At 49.5% G+C, this 23,814-nt stretch overlaps 1 long non-coding RNA gene across 1 annotated transcript; it reads left to right on the forward strand.

Moving 5' to 3' along the window:
• Window positions 1-11,413: 11,413 nt before the first annotated feature.
• Window positions 11,414-19,315, forward strand: LOC308579446. The gene is made up of 2 exons (XR_014004484.1): window positions 11,414-11,638; window positions 17,591-19,315. It is a non-coding gene; the product is annotated as an uncharacterized lncRNA (long non-coding RNA).
• Window positions 19,316-23,814: the final 4,499 nt, after the last annotated feature.

Below are 23,814 nucleotides of genomic sequence, written 5' to 3' on the forward strand. Positions count from 1 at the left end.
CCTCCCGCTGCTCGGGCGCAGGTTCCGGGGGCTCCGTCATTGCGGAGGTCGCTGCCGGACACAGGTCGTCGATGTCGATCTCCTCTGCTTCCAGTTCATTGTTTGTGTACTCGAACCCATTGTCCTCTCCCAACATGTTCACGTCCTCCCCTCCCCCTGTTGCCTGGGTGGGGTCTGCTTGCCAAGGACCCACCCGCCACCTCATGCGCCAGTCCTCTTCTGGTTGGTCGTCCCACCAGTAAGAAGGGTCGGTGTCCACCCCCGAACACGATCCCCTTGGAGGGCTCGACTCTGGCGTCGTCTCCTCTGCGGAGGAGAACCCTCGGAAGGTGCTGGCGGAAAGTGTGGGCGTAAAAAGCCAATCGTCGAAAAACTGTGCTGGCATGGGCCTGTGTGGGAAAAGGGCATGGAACTCGTCCTTGAGGAGGGGTTCGTCCAAAGCGTAGTCTGGCACCCAACTGTTGGTGCTGGCCGGGGCGCCCTCCCTGGCGAGAAAATATTCTACTCCCTCTTCCCCCCATCTTGAGTCCAGAATCTCTGTGACCTCGTTGACTGGTTCGTCCTTAGGTGACCTCCCCCTCTTGGGCGACTCCCTGCTTGGTTCAGGTGCCGTCCCTGACTCCTGAAATCTGTGTGGGGCCTTGTAGGGGGTGAGCATCGACCTATGAAAGACCGGGTGCATTCTGGAACCCTCGGGGAGGGCCAATCGAAACGCTACGGGATTGATCCTGGCCTCAACTTGGTACGGCCCTAGTTGCCTGTGTCCTAGCTTCTTTTTAGCTAACGACTTGGCCGGCACCGCTTGGGCCGCTAACCATACCCAGTCTCCCACCTGGATGTCTTCCCCCTCCCTCCTGTGTTTGTCCGCCTGCACCTTATAGGCTTGTTTAGCTAGCTCTAAATGTCTCCGTAGCTCGTCGTGCACCTCTTGCAATTCTGCTGCGAAATGGTCGGCTTCCTGTGGCTCCCCCTCCCCCGTCGTTACGAGCCCCGGGAAGGTTCTGGGATGCCTTCCATTGTTAGCGAAGAACGGCGTCACCCCCGTAGACGCGTGCTTCGTGTTGTTGTAGGCAAACTCAGCCATCGGCAGGTAATCCACCCAAGCCGCGGGTCGCTGATTGGCGTAACATCTCAGGTACTGCTGCATGATCGCGTTGACCCTCTCTGCTTGGCCGTTGGTCTGCGGATGTCTCGCCGACGACAGGTTGATTTTGACGTGCAGGATCCCTAGGAGCTTCCGCCAGAAACTGGACACAAACTGGCGCCCCCTGTCGGACAGAATGGACCGTGGCAACCCATGCACCTTGAACACGTGGTCGATGAACAGTTTGGCTGTCTGCTCCGCTGTCGCCACCTTCGCGCAAGGAATGAAATGCGCCATCTTGGTGAACAGGTCTACAACCACAAGCACCGCCGTCTTGCCTCGCGAACTGGGCAGATCAGTGACAAAGTCCAGCGCCACCCTCTCCCACGGTTGCAGTGGCGTTTCCAGCGGTTCCAGCAGTCCCGCTGGCTTCTGGTGCACTGGCTTGGACCTTTGGCACGTGTCACACCTGGCGACGTACTCCGCGACCTCCCCTCGCATCTGGGGCCACCAAAAGTCTCTGGCCACTAATTCTGTCGTCTTTTCCTTGCCGAAGTGGCCAGCGCTGGGTGCGTCGTGCAACTGCTGCAGAACTTTCGCGCGGAGATCGTCTCCCGGAATGTAGAGAGCACCTTTACGGGTCAGCAGGCCGTCGCGTATCTGGAACTCGTCGTCCTTCGCTGTGCCCCTCCGCACCTCTTCCATCTTGGACTGTGCGAACGGATCCGCCTGCAACGCGTGACGCACCGCCTCCAGGTCCACGGCGGCTGAAGCGCACGCCCACGCCTGCGGTGCAAAAATGTGCTTGGCTGCCACCGGTGCCGCTGCCTCGAGATACTGCGGTTTCCTGGAGAGCGCATCTGCTATGACATTGTTGTCGCCTGGGATGTACTCTATCCTGAAATCGAAATCCGCAAAGAACTCCGCCCAGCGTATGTGCCTCTGGCTCTGTAGCTTCGCCGTGCGCCAGTACTCTAGGTTCTTGTGGTCCGTGCGGACCTGCACGGTGTGCTTGGCTCCGATGAGAAAGTGCCTCCACGCCTTGAAAGCTGCGTGTATGGCCAGCAACTCCCTGTCCCAAATGGTGTAGTTCTGCTCCGACTTGCTGAGCTTTCTGGAGTAGAAAGCACAGGGCCTCCAGTTTCCCTGCGGGTCTTCCTGTAAGAGGACGGCCCCCACCGCTCTGTCAGATGCGTCAGTCTCCACCCTCATGGGCCTGCCAGGATTCACGTGTAGCAGCTGTTCTTCGGACGTGAAGAGACTCTTAAGTCTCCTGAAGGACTGCTCCGCTTGGTCCGTCCAGGTGAACTTCTTCTTCTTGGAGCTGAGAGTGTCCGTGATAGCTGCCGTCTCCTTGGCGAAACCCCTGATGAACTTGCGGTAAAAGTTGGCGAAGCCGACGAACCTCTGGACCTCTTTCCGATTTCGCGGGCTCTTCCAGTCCAACACCGCGCGGACCTTGGCACTGTCCATGGCTAGTCCCCTGTCGGACAGCCTATAGCCCAGAAAATCCACCTCCGTCACGTCGAATTGGCACTTCTCCAACTTGGCGTAGAGCCTGTGCTCCCGTAGCCTCTGCAGGACCTCCTTCACGTCGCTCTCGTGAGCCTCCGGCGATTCTGAGAAGATCAGAATGTCGTCGAGGAAACATACGCACTTCTTGTAGAGGAGTCCCGCTAGCACATGATACATAAAAGCTTGGAAAAAGTGGGAGCCATTTTGGAGACCAAACGGCATAACTCTGTATTCGTAGGTGCCCAACGGCGTGAACATGGCCGTCTTCCACTCATCACCCTCTCGCACGCGTATGAGATTGTAAGCTCCGCGGAGATCCAACTTGGTGAAGATCTTCCCTTTCCGCACCGTCGCGAGCAGGTCGTCGATCTTGGGCATGGGAAAGGCCGCGGGCTTTGTCTTTGAGTTTATGAATCTGAAGTCTACGATCAGTCTCTTTTGGGGCGTGTTTTTCTTCTTCACAAAAAACACAGGACTGCCCCCTACAGCCTTCGATTCTCGGATGAATCCCCGCTGTAGATTGTGATCTATGAATTCCCGGAGCTCCTGCAGCTCCTCCTCGGACATGGAATACAGCCTCACAGGCGGCAGCGTTGTCCCTGGCAAGAGGTCAATAGCGCAATCGTAGGGCCGGTGAGGTGGCAACTGGTCAGCCTCCTTCTCGCAGAAAACCTCCAAAAACCCCTTGTACTTGAGGGGTACTGCTTGCGCCATGCTGAGACGTAGCTGCTGCCCCTCCTCTTGGCCCTCCTCCTCCTGACTGGTCTGGATGCAATGCTGCGCGCAATAGGACGAGCCGAAGGTGAGCTGTCGCTGGTACCACGCCATGGTCGGGCTGTGCCTATCCAGCCAACTCATGCCTAACACTATAGGCATGTCTGAAAGGCGGGTGACGTTGAAACTGATGACTTCTCGGTGATTGCCAATCTGCATCACCATGGGCGGCGTCTGTTGTACCACTTGCCCCCCCAGCAGCTTCCTGCCATCCACTGTGACGACGTTCAATGGCAGCGTGGCTGGTAGGAGCTCTATGCGATGCTGCTTGACGAACTGCACCCCCACGAAGTCTGCGTTGCTCCCACTGTCAATTGTGATGGGGACTTCCAGGGTGCGTCCATTAGGTAGCTGGAGTGTTGCAGTGAGCTGCACTACAGGTTTGGGTGGCAGGGGGTCTGTAGGCTGCAAAGGCGCTGGGGACTGCTCTATTGACTTGCCTGGCTGTGCCCCAACATTGCTGATTCCAGCCAGGCATTGTCGTTTCCCTGATACAGCTCTTCATGTTGTGCTGCTGCATTTACTGTCGCCAAGGCTGCAGTGTGCTGCCGGAGCCTCTGGGGACACTCTTTGGCCATGTGCGTTGCACTGTCACAGACGTAACACTTCCTGTTCCCTCTAGGAGGCTTCTTCTTGACTGTTCCGGACGCTGGGGCTCCGGCCACTGACTGAGCCTTTGCACTCCCCAGTTCCATAGGCTCCTCCCCTGGCTGCAGCTGAGGGGAGAGACGCGGACGTCCTGGATCTCTGGGAAACAAAGGAGGCACTCTAGACGGTGCGTGAAGCTGGCTACCCCCCTCATTGCGCCAAGGGCGTTCTTCCTGGCGCACTCCAATGGCAAGCGCACGCTGCACCACGTCTGCCAGGGTTTTAGGTCTGTCCCCCCTAGCCAATTCGTCCTTCACCGGGCCAGAGAGCCCCTCCCAAAATAAGTCTCTGACAGCCAGAGAATCTTTCTCCCATCGCAGCACATTCAGCAAGGCGAAAAAGCGAGCATGGTACTGACGCACGGAAGCCTTGCCTTGCCTTAAACCATGGAGCTGCTGGCGTGCCACATCCACATCCACGCTAGACTGAAAGCAAGCGTCCATGCATTTGATAAATTCATCAGAGTCCCTTCGAGCAGGGCAATCCTCGCGCCACAGATTGCGCAGCCAAGCCCTCGCTTCCCCATGCAAGTGGGACACAATGAAACCCACTTTTTCCTCTTCATCTTTAAAGTCGTCGCGAAGCAAATGCAACGCATATTCTACGTCTGCCTTAAAACTGGGGTATTGCTGCAGGTTCCCATCGAAGTGGGCTACTAAGTTGCCCCCTCTTCTGCCCAGTGCTACTCCAGCAGCTTTGGTCCCCGGGAACCCCACTTGGCATGCATGATCCCACCTGGCTTGCAGATCTTGGCACCGCTTTTCCGCCTCTTCCCCCCTCTTCTGGGAGATCGTTACCGCAGTGGTAAGCTGGGAGACTGCGTCGCGTAGCTCAGCTATCTGCTGGTCCATACTCATGGCTGCCAAACTTCGTGAGCTTTGCAAAAAAAAATTTTTGCGTAGTTTAGGAGGGGACTTACTGTCACGGGCTGCCTCTGGTCTCAGCTCACAAAAGACCAACGCCAAGTTCTTCTTATATACAAGGATGTTTATTGCAGTTCATTATTGGTTCCACAACCGAGGCGTGCAGCCCCGAGTGTCTAACGTCAGACATTTGAAGTCCCCTCTGACTCGGTCCCGCCCCTGCACCAACTTATGAGGCTTGTGCTAGACCACCGCTTCCTGTCTTTCCTTTTCCGCAGGGTCTTTCTGCCCCCCTGGGTCCCTTCCCTCCTGCTCTCTCCCGAAGCGGATTCCTGAGATGCCTCTTCCCCCCTCCTTCGTGCTTTGGGGCTGGGCTCCTCCTCCGGGCTTTCTCCATTTCCGCGCGCCTCCACATTTGAACTTGGCGCACGCTCGCTACCCCTGACCTTCCTTTTGACACTGACACTACTCCCTGTACTACTCTCCCCCTCTTCCGGCAGGACGTTCTCCCCAGATCTCCTTCCCCTGTCTCTTTCCTGCTCCGCTCCGTGTGTCACACTGGGCACCCCCCTCTCTTCCCTTCGTTCCTGCTGGGAAGCCGGCCCCGATCTCCCACTCCCGCTCGGGGTTTCCCTGCTGCTTCCCTGCTCCTGGCAGGTCCCCCCTGTGACCCCCCTTGTCCTGACTAGGGGCGCCCCCTCCTGAGAATCCTCCGATTCACTTGAGAGACTCATGGAAGATCTCAAGTCATTGTCATCCTCTTCCTCACTGTCCTGGGATTCTTCCTCGTCGCTCTCCGTCTCCTCCCTCACCTGTGCCTCTGTCTCTGAACCCCTGACAACGTGTTTCCGTTAAGGAGCTTTTATGCTGGAAACGATTCCGAAAGCAACCACTGTCGGAATCTGCAAGTGACTAGAGCAGCCATGTCTGAGGGGCTCCGTCACAGACAGAGGTTTGTGGACTTGCACAAACTCTGAGGGACTACGATTTTACGCACAAGCAGCTCATCATCCCATCACAATAGACATAAAAGAGAGAGGAGGCTTTTCCCTACCCGACCTAAAACTTTACTACGAGGCAGCCTGTTTCACCTGGCTAAAAGATTGGTGCACGTTGCAGGATTCGGACCTCCTGGACCTGGAAGGTTTTGACAACCGTTGGGGATGGCACGCCTACCTAATATATGGAAAAGCGAAAATTCATAAAAACTTTACCAACCATATAATAAGAAAGTCACTCTTTGCTGTATGGGAAAAATATAAAGACCTGATGGAGCCTAAAGTCCCGTGGTGGACTTCTCCAGTAGAAGCCATAGCAGTAAAATGGAAAAATACTCAGGAAAGCTGGCCAACATATAAAATACTTCTAAAAAATGAAGATAACCAAATAAAATTAAAAAACTTTGAGGAAATAAGAGACCACACTTCAGACTGGTTCCAATACCATCAGTTATTTGAAAAATTTAAATCTGACAAACAAAAGGGGTTCTCAACAGAAATTTCCCGATTCAAATCTGATCTTGTAAATTCTAAATGAAAAACTCTTTCCAAAACTTACTGAGTCCTCCTTGACTGGACAGTCAAGGAGGAGGAGGTAACAGTGGCAATGGTGAGGTGGTCCCAGGATTTTGGCCACTCAATAACCATGGCCCAATGGGAAAATTTATGGAAGATCAATTGGAAATTCACAAATTGTTACACAATTAGAGAGAACTTTCAAAAAATGAAACATCGATGGTATCTAACACCATGGAAGCTTTCAAAAATGTATAAAAATGTATCAAGTAATTGTTGGAGATGCGGAGACTCAGGAACATTCTTCCATATGTGGTGGATATGTAGGAAAATACAGGTATTCTGGGAGAGTATACATGCAGAACTGCAAAAAATGCTAAAGATCTCTTTCAATAAAAAACCAGAGGCCTACCTCCTGGGAATAACAGATTTGGATATTCCACAAAATAGGAAGGGTATCTTTTTATATGCGACGGCGGCAGCAAGAGTTTTGATCGCAGTAAAATGGAAGAGTAATGAAATCCCCTCTATACAAGATTGGGTCCAAAAGCTGACAGAATATGCCGAATTAGATGGTTTATCAGAAAAAAATAAGAATAAATCAAAACAGGAATTTGTTTCTAAATGGGAGGTTTTTAAAGAATATCTGAAAAATAAATATAGTAGTTTAAATTCTGTTGCAGCATTCGAGGAACTTCAGTAATAGCTGTAAGGTAGATATAAGAAATTAGATTTAATGAGAATAAATTTAATTATGAAAAAAAAATGTGTATTGGCAATAAGTAATATGAATTTGAAGTATGGAATAGACGGGAGGTTGGGTTAAGACCAATAGATGTTTTATTGTTTGCTAAGAATATTATGTGTCTATGGTTATTTTTGTAATTTGTGTATAATTTGGTATTTGTGTTTTTTGTTTGTTTGTTTTTCTTGTTGTATAAATAAAAAACTTTAAATTAAAAAAGAGAAACATTTCTTGTACACAGAGCAGAAATTCACAAAAACTGCAGCATTCCCTCACAAGGCAGATCTACTTACTTTACAATTTCCAAACCAAAACAGTCACCCTTTGAAATCTCCACTTTCCTGAATTTTGTGATGCATTTCTCCAAGCCGAAAACAGAAATAAAATGGGGTGTGTTTTATGATACAACATACAAAAATGCTTTTGTGTTCATGAACTTATTTGCAATAATGTGTGCATTGGCAAAATGACACATCCAATGTTACTCCAATAGCTACCTAGTTCAATGCGCAGTGACTCACACTGAGTTCTGCGGATGATGGGCAGTATACAAATTTAATAAATTACTTACTTACTTACTTAACGGCCCACTGAAATTAATGGACATGACTAATGTAGGTCTATTAATGCCAATGGGTCTACAAGAAGCAGAATTTAATTCAATGCATCCCATAGAGTCATGGTGTGTTTTGCCTATACACCACCTTCCAATTCCTACATATCTATGTTATTTAGTACATGGTGGCAGAGGCTGGGTTTGTCTGAAGCAAAGCAAGGAAAGGTTTCTGCATCCCACCTCAATATTAAACCAAAGGCACACCTCAAATTTATGGGCTGATTTACAGCCGTGGATAAACAAGGCCCGTTCTGGGTTGTGTTTATTTCCATGCCTGTGTGCATTTCACTTATCCTTAAATGTTACACAGATATTGTAAAGCCTATTCCAATGGGAAGGGATTCACCATAAAGGAGACCCAGCATAGAGCACAATTGCAGTCAATTCACCTCAGATGTTCCACGTGAACTTGGGGCGTAGAACAACTGCCCTTTCGAGAGCTGTAACTGAGGGTCTCTCTTCAAGGCTCCAGTGTGGAAACAGCTAGCTACTTTAAAAAAGTTGGTTTTCTCACACCTCAAAAAGCTAATGTGCAGAAAAGGACTGTTAAAATTGCCAACGGGTTGGAAGTTCCTGCGAAGTGTGTGGCTGCACTGCGCACGTGGCACTTTTCGATTGACAGCAGCCGCAGGAAAACAAGGCTGGAGAAGACTAGTCAGGGGTCAGGGAAGCAGCCTGTGAAGGGTTTGCTTGCAGGATGAGCAGATCAGGGATGAGAAGGCGCTTGCCCTTCAGGCTCTGCGGGGCTTCTCCTGCTACCAACTGGCCACTGGGTAATGCTGATTGTGGGCGATGGGAACTGGAGTCCAAGAGCTCAGCCATCTAGGTTGCTGCCTTCTGCTCAGTCAGGTCAGGGCTCCATTCAGCTCCACAATGCCCACACTGACTGACAGTGGATCTCCAGGAGATCAGACTGGATTCACTCCCAGCCCTAACTGGAGATACTGGAGGTGGAATGTGCAGGTAAAGAAAATGCTCTGCCACTGAGCAAGGCCTCTTCCACCAGAGCTTGCTGGATCAGTCCCAAGGGAGCTCATCTTGTCCAGGATCCTCTTCACACAGGTGCCAACCAGATGCCAATGGGAAGCCCACAAGCAGCACCAGAGCACCAGAGCAACTCTCCTCCCCTGTGGCTTCCAGAGACTGGCCTTCAGAAGCAGTGTTGCCTCCAGCTGTGGAGGCAGAGCAGAGCCACCATGGTTTGTAGACATTGGTGGCCTTATTCTCCATGAATTGGTTTACTCTTTTAAAGTCACCCAGGCTTGCAGCCATCCCTGCCTCCTGTGAGAGGGAGTTCCATAGTTTAACCATGTGCTGAGTGAAGAAGTCCTTTTATTTATTTTTATACTTCTTCTTTCTTTTATGTGTCCTAAATTTTCCAACATTCTTCTTCCTGGGATGTCCACACGTTCTAGCATTAGGAGTCGGGTGGGGATAACATTTCTTACTCCATTTTCTCCACTGCATGCAAACTTTTGTAAACTTCTATCATTTCATCTCTTTCAAAACTTTTCTCTAGATGCCTCACTGCCTCATCAGTATTTTTAAATGCAGAACGATTTATAAATTCTAAAGTAAATAAATAAGATACTAGTCTAGTGGGGCAAAGTATTCATGTGCTATTAGTTAACTTTATTACTTCTACATAAATGTCTCAAGGTGATATAATAAAAGCAGCGCAGAAAATGACAACCAATAAATGCACACCCAAGACGCATCCATGCAGTGTGGAAATCTCACTGGAACAAAAATGTCTGCAACAGCTTCTGGAAATTGCAGGTAGTGGGTGCCTGTTGTATCTCAGCAGGGATGCTGTTCCACAGAACAGGAGCAGCCACAATATAAGCCCTGCTCCTCCACACATCAGCTGGCCTGGCGCCTCTGAAAAGTCTGCCTCTCCATCTCTGGGCCACAACTACCCTCACCCTCCCTGAGCAGCCAGGCATGTGAAAATATGGCTGCAATGATGTATTTGAGGGGGGAAATGTAAATGTTACATTCTGAACAGGAATAACTTGACATTTAATTCTGGAACATCAGAGTGAAATGTCAACATCTTCTATTAATGCCAGAAGTAATAACCCAGCAGCATCGCAGCAGCCGGCTGGCAGGAGGTTTCTAGTTTCTGAGTATGAGGAGGCAGAGTTTGGCCCCCTGAAATGCAGAGACTGTGTCTGATGCTGGAAGCTGGTTCTTGTGAGCGTATTAGAATCATAGAATCATAGAGTTGGAAGAGACCACAAGGGCCATCGAGTCCAACCCCCTGCCAAGCAGGAAACAGAGCAGGGCACCAGGCATAAATACAGGTACTTGTTTGTGTAGGAGGATCTGCAGCGAAATCACAAATGCATGATCGCTAAATAGTCACAAACAGGGGGCCCTATCATGACATATCTGCTAAACCTGTGTGGCAGGAAGGGGACAAAATGAAGCTTAACTGTCAGGGCATGTGCCCCAGCTCTCGGGCTCCTTTTTTCTCTCTGTCTTAGTGCCCAGTGTGGCAGAACTGGTTGCACTGCCCTCAATCCGCCTCTGGGGTTGCCCTCCCTCTGTAGGAGAATATACCACATTGGCACTAGGCGTCCCAGTGTCCCCTGTGGCTAAGAATGTCTGGCTCACCAAGCAGCAGCATAGTGTTGTTTGTGGGTGGCAGCAGGGTGTGCCTGGCACGGGTGGGGAGCGGAGGGTCACAGAGCCTGCCACTCCACACCAGCCCTTGCCACTCAGCTTCAGAGCGGGCAACTGCAAGGGGCCAGAAGCCAGCTTCACCTGCTGAACAGCAGCCTGAAGGGGGAGAAGGTGGCGAAATTCCTTCAACCAGCAGCTGATCCCCGTTCAGGGACACCGAGGCTGAAGAGAAGCAGCTGAAGAGACTTCGCAGCAGCAGCAGCAGCCAGGGGCCCTATATTGCTCCTGCCTGCTCTCCCACTGGATCCCCTGACCTCTAGATTGCTATCCTCCTTTTCAGCTACAGGTAAAGTATGTTCAGCGCAGCAGAAGAGGAGGCAGCTCGGCCTCAGAGCAAACCCGCCAGCCCGTCGCGCCGCCGGTGCCTTTAAGGGACGTCGGAGCTGCAGAAATCGCCACAGGAGGTTTGCAGGTGCTGTAAGGGGAAAGCGGGGAGGGGGAGCTGCCCTTAAAAACCACTCCGGACGAGGTCGGCACTCGCCCGTGCTGCGCTCTTCTGGACGCCCACGGCGACGCAGGTCGTAGCCTCTCATCTTTGCGGCGGGCTCGCACCGCGCCTTCTCGGGCTGCGCTCCTTCCTCTGCCGCGCTGCTTCTTTTCCTCCTCCCGGGAGTCGCGGGGCAGGTGAGTATCTGACGGTGGGGCGGGGGGACCTGCTTTGGAGTTCAGAGCCCCTCTTACCCCCCCCCCCAACTCGCCTCTGGCTCTCCGGCCCAACTGGGACGTCGCGGGTCCTCAAAGTGGGAAACCGCCGTGGATTCCCGAGGGGGGCGGGGGGTGTTTCGCGGGGTGGAGCAGCTGCTGGCCAGCCTTGAAGTCCCGCTATTTCCAGGCGGGGCCGGACGAAGGGAAGCCCGTCTGTGGGGAGGAGGCCGCCGAGCTCGACGGACCCGGGGTCTGCCTTGGGCGAAAGGGCGACTTTGTGTGGCCAGTACGTCCTGGGGCTGAGCCCGGGCGACGAAGTGCCTTTCCTGGGGCAGGGCATCCACTTTGCAACTCCCCTTCGGCGCCCATCTTGCGCTTTCCATTTATTTCTTTTTATTTGGGATTCGGAAGGAAGCCCGCTCTCCTGGCCGCGTTTATCCCGGGTAAGAACGCGCTGCAGTCTACTGCGATTGTCTGCAACTTTCTCTTTTCCTTTCCAGGCGCTCCAGCCCGGCGCCAAGTGGCTTCCCGAGAGTCCCGGGGCAGGTGAGTTCCTGCTTGCGGGGAGTGGGTGTGCGTGTGTACGCGGCGCAGGCGGCGGGTCCGATGGGGTGGGATGGCAACTTTGCAGCGTTGAGCAGCTCCGGAAGCTTGCGCAACTTCAGAGCCCCCCAGCTGGCTTCTGGCTCTCGGCCCCAGGTGGTGGGGGCTTCTGGGGACGTCTGGTCGGCTCTGGACATTGGAGGTCCTCAAGGAAGGTTGAACTGAAGGGGACGGACCCGGGGTCTGCCTGGGTGGGAAAGGCGACTTTTCTGGCCAGCAGGTGCTGGGGCTGAGCCCGGGCATAGCCTCGAGGAAGAAGGCACAGAAAGAACAGGATGCTGGCCGACATGGTCCTCTCCCCTCCCTCCTTGGAGGCTGTGCTTTGGCTGAAAGGCTTCTTGGTCGCTTCAGATATGAACTGCCCGCTCGTGTCACAAGGGGGCGCTCGAGGGTCTCCTTCCTCCTTTCCGCCTGCCTTACCTTGCTTGGACCGCAGCCTCGTTCTGCTCAGGGCCTGATCCTGCAGGGACTTTATGTAGAGCCAGTGCCGAATTTACGTATAAATTCGTATAAAAGCTATAGCTTAGGGCCCCACTCTCTTGCCCCCCCCCAAAAAAACTAAAGAAAAAAATGGATGTAAATTTCCAAAATATAAGATAAACCCCCCCCCCTACATACAGCAACAGTGTTTTGTCTTGTGTAGGCTCCTATTTATGTGCAAATGGCTTTAGATACCTATTTGGTCCATAAATTACCATATAGCAGGGTCGGCAACCTAAGGCCCATGGGCCACAAGCGGCCCACGGGGGTCGTTTAACCGGCCCACAAGCCGCCCCCGAATCGAGCCGCCCGCTTGGCGAGTCCCTGTGCGCTGCACTAAACCCAGGGACGCACAGGGACTCTTCAGATCTCCACAAAGAGAGATCTCTCCATTCTTCAATCACCAATTCAGACTAGATCTGAAGAGTCCCTGTGCGCTGCACTAAACCCAGGGACGCACAGGGACTCTTCAGATCTCCACAAAGAGAGATCTCTCCATTCTTCAATCACCAATTCAGACTAGATCTGAAGAGTCCCTGTGCGCTGCACTAAACCGGTGCAGCACAGCCCAGGGACTCACTTCTGCGGTGCCGGAAATTGCATCTACGCATGCTCAGATGCTGAAAATCATGTCTGCGCACATGCAGACACCAGAAATCATGTCTGCGCAGGTCATGGGGCTCTTTATATGTCCAGCTGTCCTTTGTCAACAACAAATTGTGGCTGTTTTTTGTGCTGAATATGTGCTATATAGTAACTTATGAACTTAATAGGTATCTAAAGCCATTTACACATAACAAAATGTTTTTTATCAAAGTAAGTGAACTTATCTTATATTTTGGAAATGTACATCCAGGTGTTTTTTTCCTTTAATTTTCTTTGGGGGGGGGCCAAAAGAGTGGGGGCCCTATACTATTGTTTGTTTAGCTTATACATAAATCCGGCACTGGGAGAGAGTGCCACAGTTGAGTTATGAGCTGGTGTACAGTGGTGCCTCACAAGACGAAATTAATTCGTTCCGCAAGTTTTTTCTTCTTGCGAGTTTTTCGTCTTGCGAAGCACGGTTTCCCATAGGAATGCATTGAAAATCAATTAATGCGTTCCTATGGAAATCGCTTGCCAGGCTGGCGGTGCGGAGAAGGGCTTTTCTCCCCACCGCAAGCCTTCAGGACAGGTACGGGAACAGAGGGGAAGGGGCGCAGCGCTTCTCCTCTGTTCCCGGGGCTTGCGGTGGGAGGAGGGTTTTTCCTCCCCTCCGCCAACATTCAGAACAGCATTCTGAATGTTGGCGGTGGGAAGGAAAACCCTCCTCCCACCGCAAGTCTTCAGGACAGCCATCTGAAGGCTGGCGTGGGGAGAAGGGCTTTCCGCCCCACCGCCAGCCTTCGGGGCAGCCTTCCGAAGGCTGGCGCGGGGAGAAGGGCTTTCCGCCCCACCGCCAGCCTTCGGAGGAGCCTTCCGAAGGCTGGCGCGGGGAGAAGGGCTTTCCGCCCCACCGCCAGCCTTCGGAGGAGCCTTCCGAAGGCTGGCGCGGGGAGAAGGGCTTTCCGCCCCACCGCCAGCCTTCGGAGGAGCCTTCCGAAGGCTGGCGCGGGGAGAAGGGCTTTCCGCCCCACCGCCAGCCTTCGGAGGAGCCTTCCGAAGGCTGGCGCGGGGAGAAGGGCTTTCCACCCCACCGCCAGCCTTCGGAGGAGGTCCGAGGACAGTGGGGAAGAAGCGCTGCGCTTCCCCGCTGTCCCGGAGATTTCCCTATGGGCTTTCGTCTTGCGAAGGAAGCCCATAGGGAAATTCGTTTTGCGAAGCGCCTCCAAAACAGAAAACCCTTTCGTCTAGCGGGTTTTCCGTCTTGCGAGGCGTTCGTCTTGCGGGGCACCACTGTATTCTTAAGATTGGATACTCAAAGTCCGTTGTGCACCAGTCATAATCCTGGCAACACTCCTGTAAGGTAGGCCGACACTGGTGTGGATTGCCCCCAATTATGGCTCAGAGTGGTGGCTTCTGAATGTATCTCTGAATCTTTGGAACTCTCTGCTGCAAGATGGTGGTGCTGGCCACCAACCTAGATGGCTTTAAAAGGAGAACAAAACATGTTAATGCAGGGCAGATCTAGTGAAGGCTGCTGGCAGTCAGGGCTGAATAAAAACCCCATGTTCAGAACTTCCGGGTTAGCGCCAACGGCTAATGGCGGATTCCCTCCGAGCTCCGGAGGGAATCGGCTCCGCAGGATTCGGGTCTTGCCGCTGCGGCGACACGGGGACCCTTAAAAATCACAGGCGGGGAAGCCTGTGAACCTGGTGACTCGGCAGGCACCATTTGTGCCCCCCGACCCGTGAAGGAGCCTTTTTAAAGGCTTTGGAACGGGGGACGGGGTGAGTGGCGCGGTGCTGAGAGTCGACTGCTTCTCCTGCGGAGTGAAGCCGCATGCCATGGTCAGAGAGCGCTGACTTCTTCTTGTGAACAATTGGACTTTAAAGCAGCAACCCGTGAGTAGTACGGAAATTGGATTTCTAAAGAAAAAAAATTTTTTTTTGAATCAGGCACGATCGGGGAAGATGCAAACAGGAAGTCCGTCTCCCCGTCTTGTAAATAATCTAAAGCAAGGACTAGCTAACTAAAGTCGAGAGGATTTCTTCCCTTTTATTGGGCAAAAGATATTAATTGCATGATTTGGCAGTTTAAGCAATTTTACTGGAGGATAAGAGCTAATTTTTGGAGCTGAGGCACCACCCCCTGGACCCGGGAGTGATCCGTGCGAGAGCCTGTTGGAGTGAGATTGAAGAGTTTGACAGCTGTCAAGTTAGCTGTCAAGACGGAAAAAGCGAACTTTGTTTTCTATTGTCTCTGCTGGTTATATTTGTTACAATTGGGCTATACTTTGTTGAAAACAAGGAAGAACTGACACAAACTAACTTGATTGTTGGATTTGAACTGGAATGAATACTAAGTAACCAAAATCCCTCTAGAGGGGGTTTTGGGACATTACAAGAATGGCTGAAGGAGGGAAAATTCAAGCTAAATTGGACAGAGTGTTCTTTCTCTTGGGAAAGTTACAAGGCCAAATTGATGTTTTGGCTATCAACGTTGCAACTCTGGACTTAACAGTAAATAAGTTCATTGAATCTGATAAGGATTTGATCCAGGAAGCCCAAGCAGCTGGGAAGGAGAAATTTGAGAACTTTGAGAGTGTGGAGAAAGAGACACATGTTGTTTTTGAGGAAAAGGAAGGAGGAGATATAATGTTGCAGATGGCAAAGGAGAGCCAGAGGCCTGACATGATGGTTATAAAGGAAAATAAGAACTTGATGATGAAAATCTGGTCTGAATTGATGATTGAAGAATGGAGAGATCTCTCTTTGTGGAGATCTGAAGACCCAAGGATTACAAATTTGATTAAGGTGAAAGTTGGAGCTTTGGGGACATTTGGATTTGAAAAGAGTAAGAAACAAGATTTGGGCTCCACTTCTAAGCATGGAGGTCTGGCTGGAAGAAACATTGTCCTCATCGGGCTAGAGCATCTCTGAGTTTAATATTAAGGACTATCAAAAAAACTGGCAGAGAGGAACTGAGAGACAATTAAGAGCCTCGGACGTGAGATCCCCAGGCTGATAGTAGATTAAGACTGATGGACATCTGTTGGGGATTGAAACCGGGAAAGGGGATGGGGTGGGGTTTGGGGGATCCAAAGGGTGTATAATTATAACTCGTCTTTTTATTTTTTATTCTGTTTTGTTATTTGTATGAAAAATGGGGAATTCGTGGAAGGGAATTTGGGTCGACTTTAGAAAAAGGATTTAAGAATGAGTACTGATGTATAAATTTTGATGTTTATAAGGTTAAATCAGTTTTTATAATGAATTAAACATAAAAAGGTTAAAAAATTGGGGATAATAACTTGTTGAACTAACAATTTGAATTGGAATATAAGAAGGGGAGGTGTGGGGAAGTCAGGGAAATATGCTATTGAAAAATAAGGATTGTAAACTGTATATGTTTTTAATTTTCCTTTTTTTGTTTTTGTTTTTGTTTTTTGGCTTTTTAATCTACTAAAATGGAAAATCTTCAATAAATATCTATTAAAAAAACACAACCCCATGTTCAGCGGCAGTCTACCAGGGAGGGCTTGCTGCTGGGGAGGAGAGAGCTGTTGTTTACATGCCATGTTTGTGGGCTTCTGGAAGGGATCCAGCGGGTCAGGTGTGGGACTCGGACTCCTGGACCAGATGGGCCTCTGCATGTGTAATGGAGGGGAAACTTGAACGGAGAGCTTCCTGGCTCTCGGCTGTCTCTGAGAAAGTGCAGTGAGTGGCCATCTTTCTAGGCCTGGTCACGGGACGTGGTGCTTGCCCACATTTCCACAGCGTCTGGAGTCCCCATCCTTGCCTTGCAGCAGAGCAGCCACAAGTCCCCTCTTCAAGGTGTTGTGGAGAAGCAAGGCAGTGTGATGTAGTGGTTAGGCTGTTGGGCCTGGGAGACCTACCTCACAGGGCGATTGTGTGGTTAGGAATGTGAGAGGAGCCGGCCACATCCACCTGCTTGTTCTCCCTTGGAAGACGGAGGGAATATTCAGGCGTTAATGAATGTTCTGGCTGCAGCTTCTCTTGGGGCATTTATTTGCAAGCTCCAAGAACATCCCTGAGCAACTGGAAGTCCTGGCGCTTCCTAGAAAATGCTCTTCCTTTTCTGTGTGTGAAATCCACGAAGGTGTCCTTTGTAGTCATAGGGACGCCCAGCAGAGTTTTACTGCAGTCCAGACAGACCAATCTATTGTAAAAAGGTTGCACACACCGCCAGACCTCTAGATCCGCAGCCACAAATGTCTCCTTTAATGCTGACGTGACCTTTATGCCTGATTCAGCTTGTTGCACACATCTATGAAATGCTGCATGCGATGCACACCTGTGCGCTGTCAGGGATGCCTGGGTGGCTTCAGAGCAAGGTGCGCAGGGTCCCTTCCTGGCTTTGCACCTGGGAAAACCAAGTTCAGAGGGCAGCTTCACCACAGAAGCTCACAGGGAGCTTGGGCGGGTGGGGGGCAAAATGACATTGGGGGCCCTTCCTTGAAGGCAGCATGTTGGCTCAATATTTATTTATTTATTTATTTATTTATTTATTTATTTATTTATTTATGGTTTATTAGTTGCACCTATATTCTCAATGGAGCTCTGGATAGCATACATGCTTTTCCTCCTCCCTTCATTGTCACCACAGCCCTGTGAGGTAGACTAGTCTCGGTGAGTGGCCCAGGTGCAGAGCAACGACAAAAAGATTGTTTTGGGGGAGGGTGCACACAGATATAGCATACATGTCTCTAAGTTTTGCAATTGCTAAGCGGATTCACAAGGCCAAGTGGAAGCCTCACGTGGATGTCCTGTCTCCCATTCTCCCTAAACTGTCCTCCTTTCCTTCCCTCTCCAGGATCCTCTGTGTGATGCTCCCGCCTTCCCTACATTGCCACATACTGGAAATGCCAGATTTTGCTCCAGAGAGAACCTTTGCCTCATGGTGGAGAAGCTGCTTCTTCTTCTTCTTCTTCAGTAATCCCTTGTAGCCAAGTAAGATTCTCTTCCTTAAACACGTTTTGACAGTGGAGGCCAATTCTGGATCCACGCACATCCTTCCACGAGGGGGGGGGGGACAGAAGCATCATCGCTTCCATGGAGCCACAATTGGAGGCTGCAACCAGTTTTCTGGACTTCATGAACCATTTGTGAAGAAGGACACGTGATGCATCTTCATCCCTTCCTGAAGCAAATCATGTTGCCGATTGGGTGCATATTTTGGCTGGAAAGCCTCCTCAGCACCAAAAGCAGGAGGAGACAAGTGGCTGCACAAAGTGTGTTCAGCAGGGAAGGGGCTCCCTGCAGTCAAGCTGTGTTCTGCCTCTCATTTCAGCACCTCTACATCACCCAGAAAGTCTCTGGTCATTTCCAAGACCAGACACTTTTACAGTCAGTCAAAACATCCGCTACGGCGATGGTAGCATTGTTTTGTTGTTGTTGTTTTTAGAGAAAATTTGTAGGTTTTTCCACAGGATTCCTCAAAGTCCCCCCCCCCCTCTCGAACAAGCCCCAACTTCTTCAGCTATTTGTACTTTTCACTTCTTTTCTGCACCACGATTGAACTCCCTTGCTTAGACCCCCACCCCAAAAGCAGGAGAACTTCTTGGGGGTGCTTTTAATTCATGGGGAGGGGCTTTTAGAAATCCCCCTCCCCAGTGGCTGTGTACTTTTCACTTCTTTTCTGCACCACGATTGAACTCCCTTGCTTAGACCCCCACCCCAAAAGCAGGAGAACTTCTTGGGGGTGCTTTTAATTCATGGGGAGGGGCTTTTAGAAATCCCCCTCCCCAGTGGCTGTGTACTTTTCACTTCTTTTCTGCACCACGATTGAACTCCCTTGCTTAGACCCCCACCCCAAAAGCAGGAGAACTTCTTGGGGTGCTTTTAATTCATGGGGAGGGGCTTTTAGAAATCCCCCTCCCCAGTGGCTGTGTACTTTTCACTTCTTTTCTGCACCACGATTGAACTCCCTTGCTTAGACCCCCACCCCAAAAGCAGGAGAACTTCTTGGGGGTGCTTTTAATTCATGGGGAGGGGCTTTTAGAAATCCCCCTCCCCAGTGGCTGTGTACTTTTCACTTCTTTTCTGCACCACGATTGAACTCCCTTGCTTAGACCCCCACCCAGACACTGCTGTCGGGTGGGGAGAATTTGGCCACTAGCAGGAGATCTTCTTAAAAATCCTTTTTTCAGTTGTGTTATCTTTGTTTCTCAATTTAATCCTTTTACATGGTTTTGTATGTTTTGTGGTATTTTATGCATTGTGATTTGCTGTTATTTTTATTGATTGTAGATTGGTAATTCTTTATTGTGGTTGATAAGTGTGAACTGTTAAATTTTTGCTAATGTTTTAATTTTACTGTTTGCTACTAGATTCAGAACAATTGTTGAATTTTGCTTTGTTTGATATAAGTTGTTTATTTTAAAGTTTTTATGACTTTTATTTTATAATATTATTACTGTTATTAATAGGAACAATTAATAGTGTTTGACATTTTATTATGTTATGTGTTGGAACCTGCCCAGATTGGCTGGGCAACCCTGCCAGGTGGGTGGAATATAAAAAGTAATGATAATTATTACCACTGCTACCACTATTATTATTTCTGGGCTGCAGAACCTCTTCAGCACCAAAAGGTGGAGGAGATGGGTTGCTGCCCAAATTGTGTATAGCGAGCATGTGTGTGTGTGATGATTTTATTTCACAGGGAATGGCTTTTAGCACCCCCACCTAAGTGGCTATGAAGGTGCTCCTGGCTGGAACATCATCAGCTCAGTGTGATCCGTTAGCAGTTGCTGTCAAGCCATGCGCTGCCTCCCCATCCCCTTGGAAGCCTCTCAAGACACAGCTACCTGTGGGGGTCAGGGAAGGGGTATTTTAAAGAAGGCTTTGAGGGGGTTTGTTTATCTGGAATGGTGTAGACATACATACCTTTTTATACATAAATAAATATATTTGATTGAAACAAAATCTCTGGCCACCAGAGCCTTTTCTTCCCAGCGGTCCTGGTCAGGACATTTCTTAGCAGAATCGCATACTTCTTCCATTTAAAAGTAAAACATGGCATGGGTTGTCTTCCTCCTTATTGTCTTACTGCCAGCAGGTGGAGACTGTTTTTTTAAAAAATATATATATTATTATTCTAGCATGCTTCATGGAACTGGCTGTTTCTAAAGGAAATGATTTTCATAGTGGTTTGCTCTTTCTTACTAGAGTTGTCCTCATATCATTTTAATTATATTCTAAAACTCCCATAGGGTTGGACTGCATGTGCTTTCAGAGTTCCCAACTCTTCCCTTCTTCTCCAGAGTGACCCTAGGAACCCATCCTCAGTGGCTGACTCACCTGCTTTCACTCTGAACTAGCACAAAAGGTGATAAGACTTCTTAAAGTGGGCTTAAAGCTCGCTTTCCATGCTGACTGAGTGTCTCTAGGATGCTGGAGACATGGGCCCTGCTGGGGTCCACCCTGGAATTGTGGGAGAGGCGGCACTCTTACCACACTCTCATCCCCATGCAATTGGGAAAGGAGATTTCAGAGCTTCTGTTCAGTTCTAGTGGAGCCCATGTTTAGTATTTATGGGGCGGGGAGAGTAGAGAGGTCCTGCTCTAATGGGGACTACTGCCCCAGTTCACTAGGCAAGCTCTACAGGCATAGCTTATTGCATTGATCCTTGATGCTTTTGTAGTCCTAGGCTGGTAGCCCAAATAGGACCTGGTGGACCTCCAAAGAAAACTTGGAAACTAATTCATCTCCAGGAGCAAAGCAGAAGGAGTTTAGGGAAGTGGTTGAAGTCTTTCAAGTGACGAGGGAATAAACTGAGGAAAGGTGAAGTTTAAGATGAATTATGTTTGTGCAGGATCCATTTCTCTTCTTTACTGTTTGGTAACAGCAGCATATTCTCACAATGTGCTTGGAGAAAAATGTCGTTTTGAAAAGGGAACTGTGTCTGTCATCTTATTCAGGAGAGAATTACAAGAATAAACCACCACTAAGAAGCTTATGAAATTCTGTGAATCTGAACACATATTAGGATTTGAGATTTAAGAACTGGGGAAATCCTGGCACTGTGTAAAGAACTCTTCAAACAGCAAAGAATTTCCCAAGATTAATAGCTTTTGTATTTGCAGTTCCCACTTTCCAAACACAATGCAGTCTTGGGAAATGGTTCATTAAGCGAGTGGTCGCATAACGATTTGACAATTTTCATTATTTCCTATGGGAACATTTCTAACCACCTCCTTCATGGTTTCTTCCTCAAATAGCTGCATCCAACCAGCAAAAGGAAGACAAAGCAAAAACTGATTTTGTCCAGTCTTTCTTCACTCTTCCTCTGCCCATGATTCTGACTAAACACCAGGAAGAACTTTTTGAGGGCAAGTCTAGAGTCTAGATCAAGGGAAGTAGTAGTCCCGCTCTCTTCTGCCTGGTCAGACCCCACCTGGAGACCTGTGTCCAGTTCTGGGCGCCACAATTTAAGAAGGATGTTGACAAGCTGGAAAGTGTGCAGAGGAAGGCGACCAGGATGATTAGGGTCTGGAAACTAAGAAGAATGATTGAGTGAGTGAGCTAGCTATAGTTACAGATAGGTAGCCGTGTTGGTCTGCCATAGTCAAAATAAAAAAATTCCTTCCTGTAGCACCTTAAAGACCAACTAAGTTAGTTCTTGGTATAAGCTTTCGTGTGCATGCACACTTCTTCAGATACACTCTTCAGTGTATCTTCAGTGTACTCTTCAGTGTATCTGAAGAAGTGTGCATGCACACGAAAGCTTATACCAAGAACTAACTTAGTTGGTCTTTAAGGTGCTACAGGAAGGAATTTTTTTATTTTGAGCTAGTTATGTTTAGCCTGGAAAAGATACTGCAAGAACTCAAACCAATGGCTTCAAGTTACAAGAATGGAGAATTCAACGGAACATCACGAATCATTTTCTGAGTGTTAAGAGCTGTTTGACAGTAGAATGACTCCTTCAGGAGGTTGTGGACTCTCCTTCCTTGGAAGTTTTTGAAGTATAGTTTGGATGGCTGAAGGGCAAGCGCCTTCTCATCCCTGATCTGCTCATCCTGCAAGCAAACCCTTCACAGGCTGCTTCCCTGACCCCTGACTAGTCTTCTCCAGCCTTGTTTTCCTGCGGCTGCTGTCAATCGAAAAGTGCCACGTGCGCAGTGCAGCCACACACTTCGCAGGAACTTCCAACCCGTTGGCAATTTTAACAGTCCTTTTCTGCACATTAGCTTTTTGAGGTGTGAGAAAACCAACTTTTTTAAAGTAGCTAGCTGTTTCCACACTGGAGCCTTGAAGAGAGACCCTCAGTTACAGCTCTCGAAAGGGCAGTTGTTCTACGCCCCAAGTTCACGTGGAACATCTGAGGTGAATTGACTGCAATTGTGCTCTATGCTGGGTCTCCTTTATGGTGAATCCCTTCCCATTGGAATAGGCTTTACAATATCTGTGTAACATTTAAGGATAAGTGAAATGCACACAGGCATGGAAATAAACACAACCCAGAACGGGCCTTGTTTATCCACGGCTGTAAATCAGCCCATAAATTTGAGGTGTGCCTTTGGTTTAATATTGAGGTGGGATGCAGAAACCTTTCCTTGCTTTGCTTCAGACAAACCCAGCCTCTGCCACCATGTACTAAATAACATAGATATGTAGGAATTGGAAGGTGGTGTATAGGCAAAACACACCATGACTCTATGGGATGCATTGAATTAAATTCTGCTTCTTGTAGACCCATTGGCATTAATAGACCTACATTAGTCATGTCCATTAATTTCAGTGGGCCGTTAAGTAAGTAAGTAAGTAATTTATTAAATTTGTATACTGCCCATCATCCGCAGAACTCAGTGTGAGTCACTGCGCATTGAACTAGGTAGCTATTGGAGTAACATTGGATGTGTCATTTTGCCAATGCACACATTATTGCAAATAAGTTCATGAACACAAAAGCATTTTTGTATGTTGTATCATAAAACACACCCCATTTTATTTCTGTTTTCGGCTTGGAGAAATGCATCACAAAATTCAGGAAAGTGGAGATTTCAAAGGGTGACTGTTTTGGTTTGGGAAGTTTATCTCGTCAATGCAGACTCCAGTGTCCCAAGCCAGTGGCAATGAAGCCTCCAGTTAAGCACCTCTGGTGATGGAGAGGCAGCACTTCCAGAGGCAGCCTCTGTTCCACTGCTGAGCAGCTCTTTCCCTTGGGAAGGGTCTTCTGATAGTCACCGTATTTTTCGCTCTATAAGACGCAACTTGTTTTAGAGGAGGAGAACAAGAAAAAAAAAGTTCTCTCCCTCTCTGCGCAGCGCCCCTTCAGCGAAGCGGCAGGAGAAACGGAGCCCCTTCCATTTCTCCTCCCGTGTCACTGAAGGGGCGGTGCGCAGAGGGAAAGCTGTGCAGCGCCTCTCCAGCGAAGCAAAGCCAGGAGAGCAAGAGGGATCGATCCCTCTTGCTCTCCTGGCTTCAGCGAAAGCAACGCGAAGCGTCCTGAGCACAGCGGGAGTGCTCCCGCTCAGGAGGCTTTGGGCGGCTATCCCTGAAGCTAGGAGAGCAAGAGGGATTGGTGTGCACGGATCCCTCTTGTTCTCCTGGCTTCAGCAAAAGCTGTGCAGCCTGCATTCGCTCCATAAGACGCGCACACATTTCCCTTTTCTTTTTAGGAGGGGAAAAGTGTGTCTTATGGAGTGAAAAATACAGTGACTGCAATCTGACTCCTTTCCATTTTCACCCATCACTTTCTAGTCCTGCCTCCAGAGCAACAGAGAACAAGTCAGTGCCTTCTTCAGCATGACACCCCTTCAAGTAACAGTCTTAAGAACATAAACGTAAGATTGCAAGAAAATCCTGGTGGATCAGGCCATTGGGCACTTAGTCTATCATCCTGTTCTCACAGTGACCAACCAAAAGGGGTTCCCAAAAGCCGGACCTGAGCACAGGAATACTTTCCCTCCTCCTACGGTTTCCAGCAACCAGCATTCAGAAGCGCTGCTGCCTCCAATGGTGGAAGCAAAGCCCGGACCAGCCCAAGACATTTTGGCACCTGAGGCAGATCCCAAAATGGCATCCCTCTCC

Source organism: Podarcis bocagei, assembly GCF_964188305.1.
Source record: "Podarcis bocagei genome assembly, chromosome: Z".
NCBI classification, from domain to species: Eukaryota; Metazoa; Chordata; class Lepidosauria; order Squamata; family Lacertidae; genus Podarcis; species Podarcis bocagei.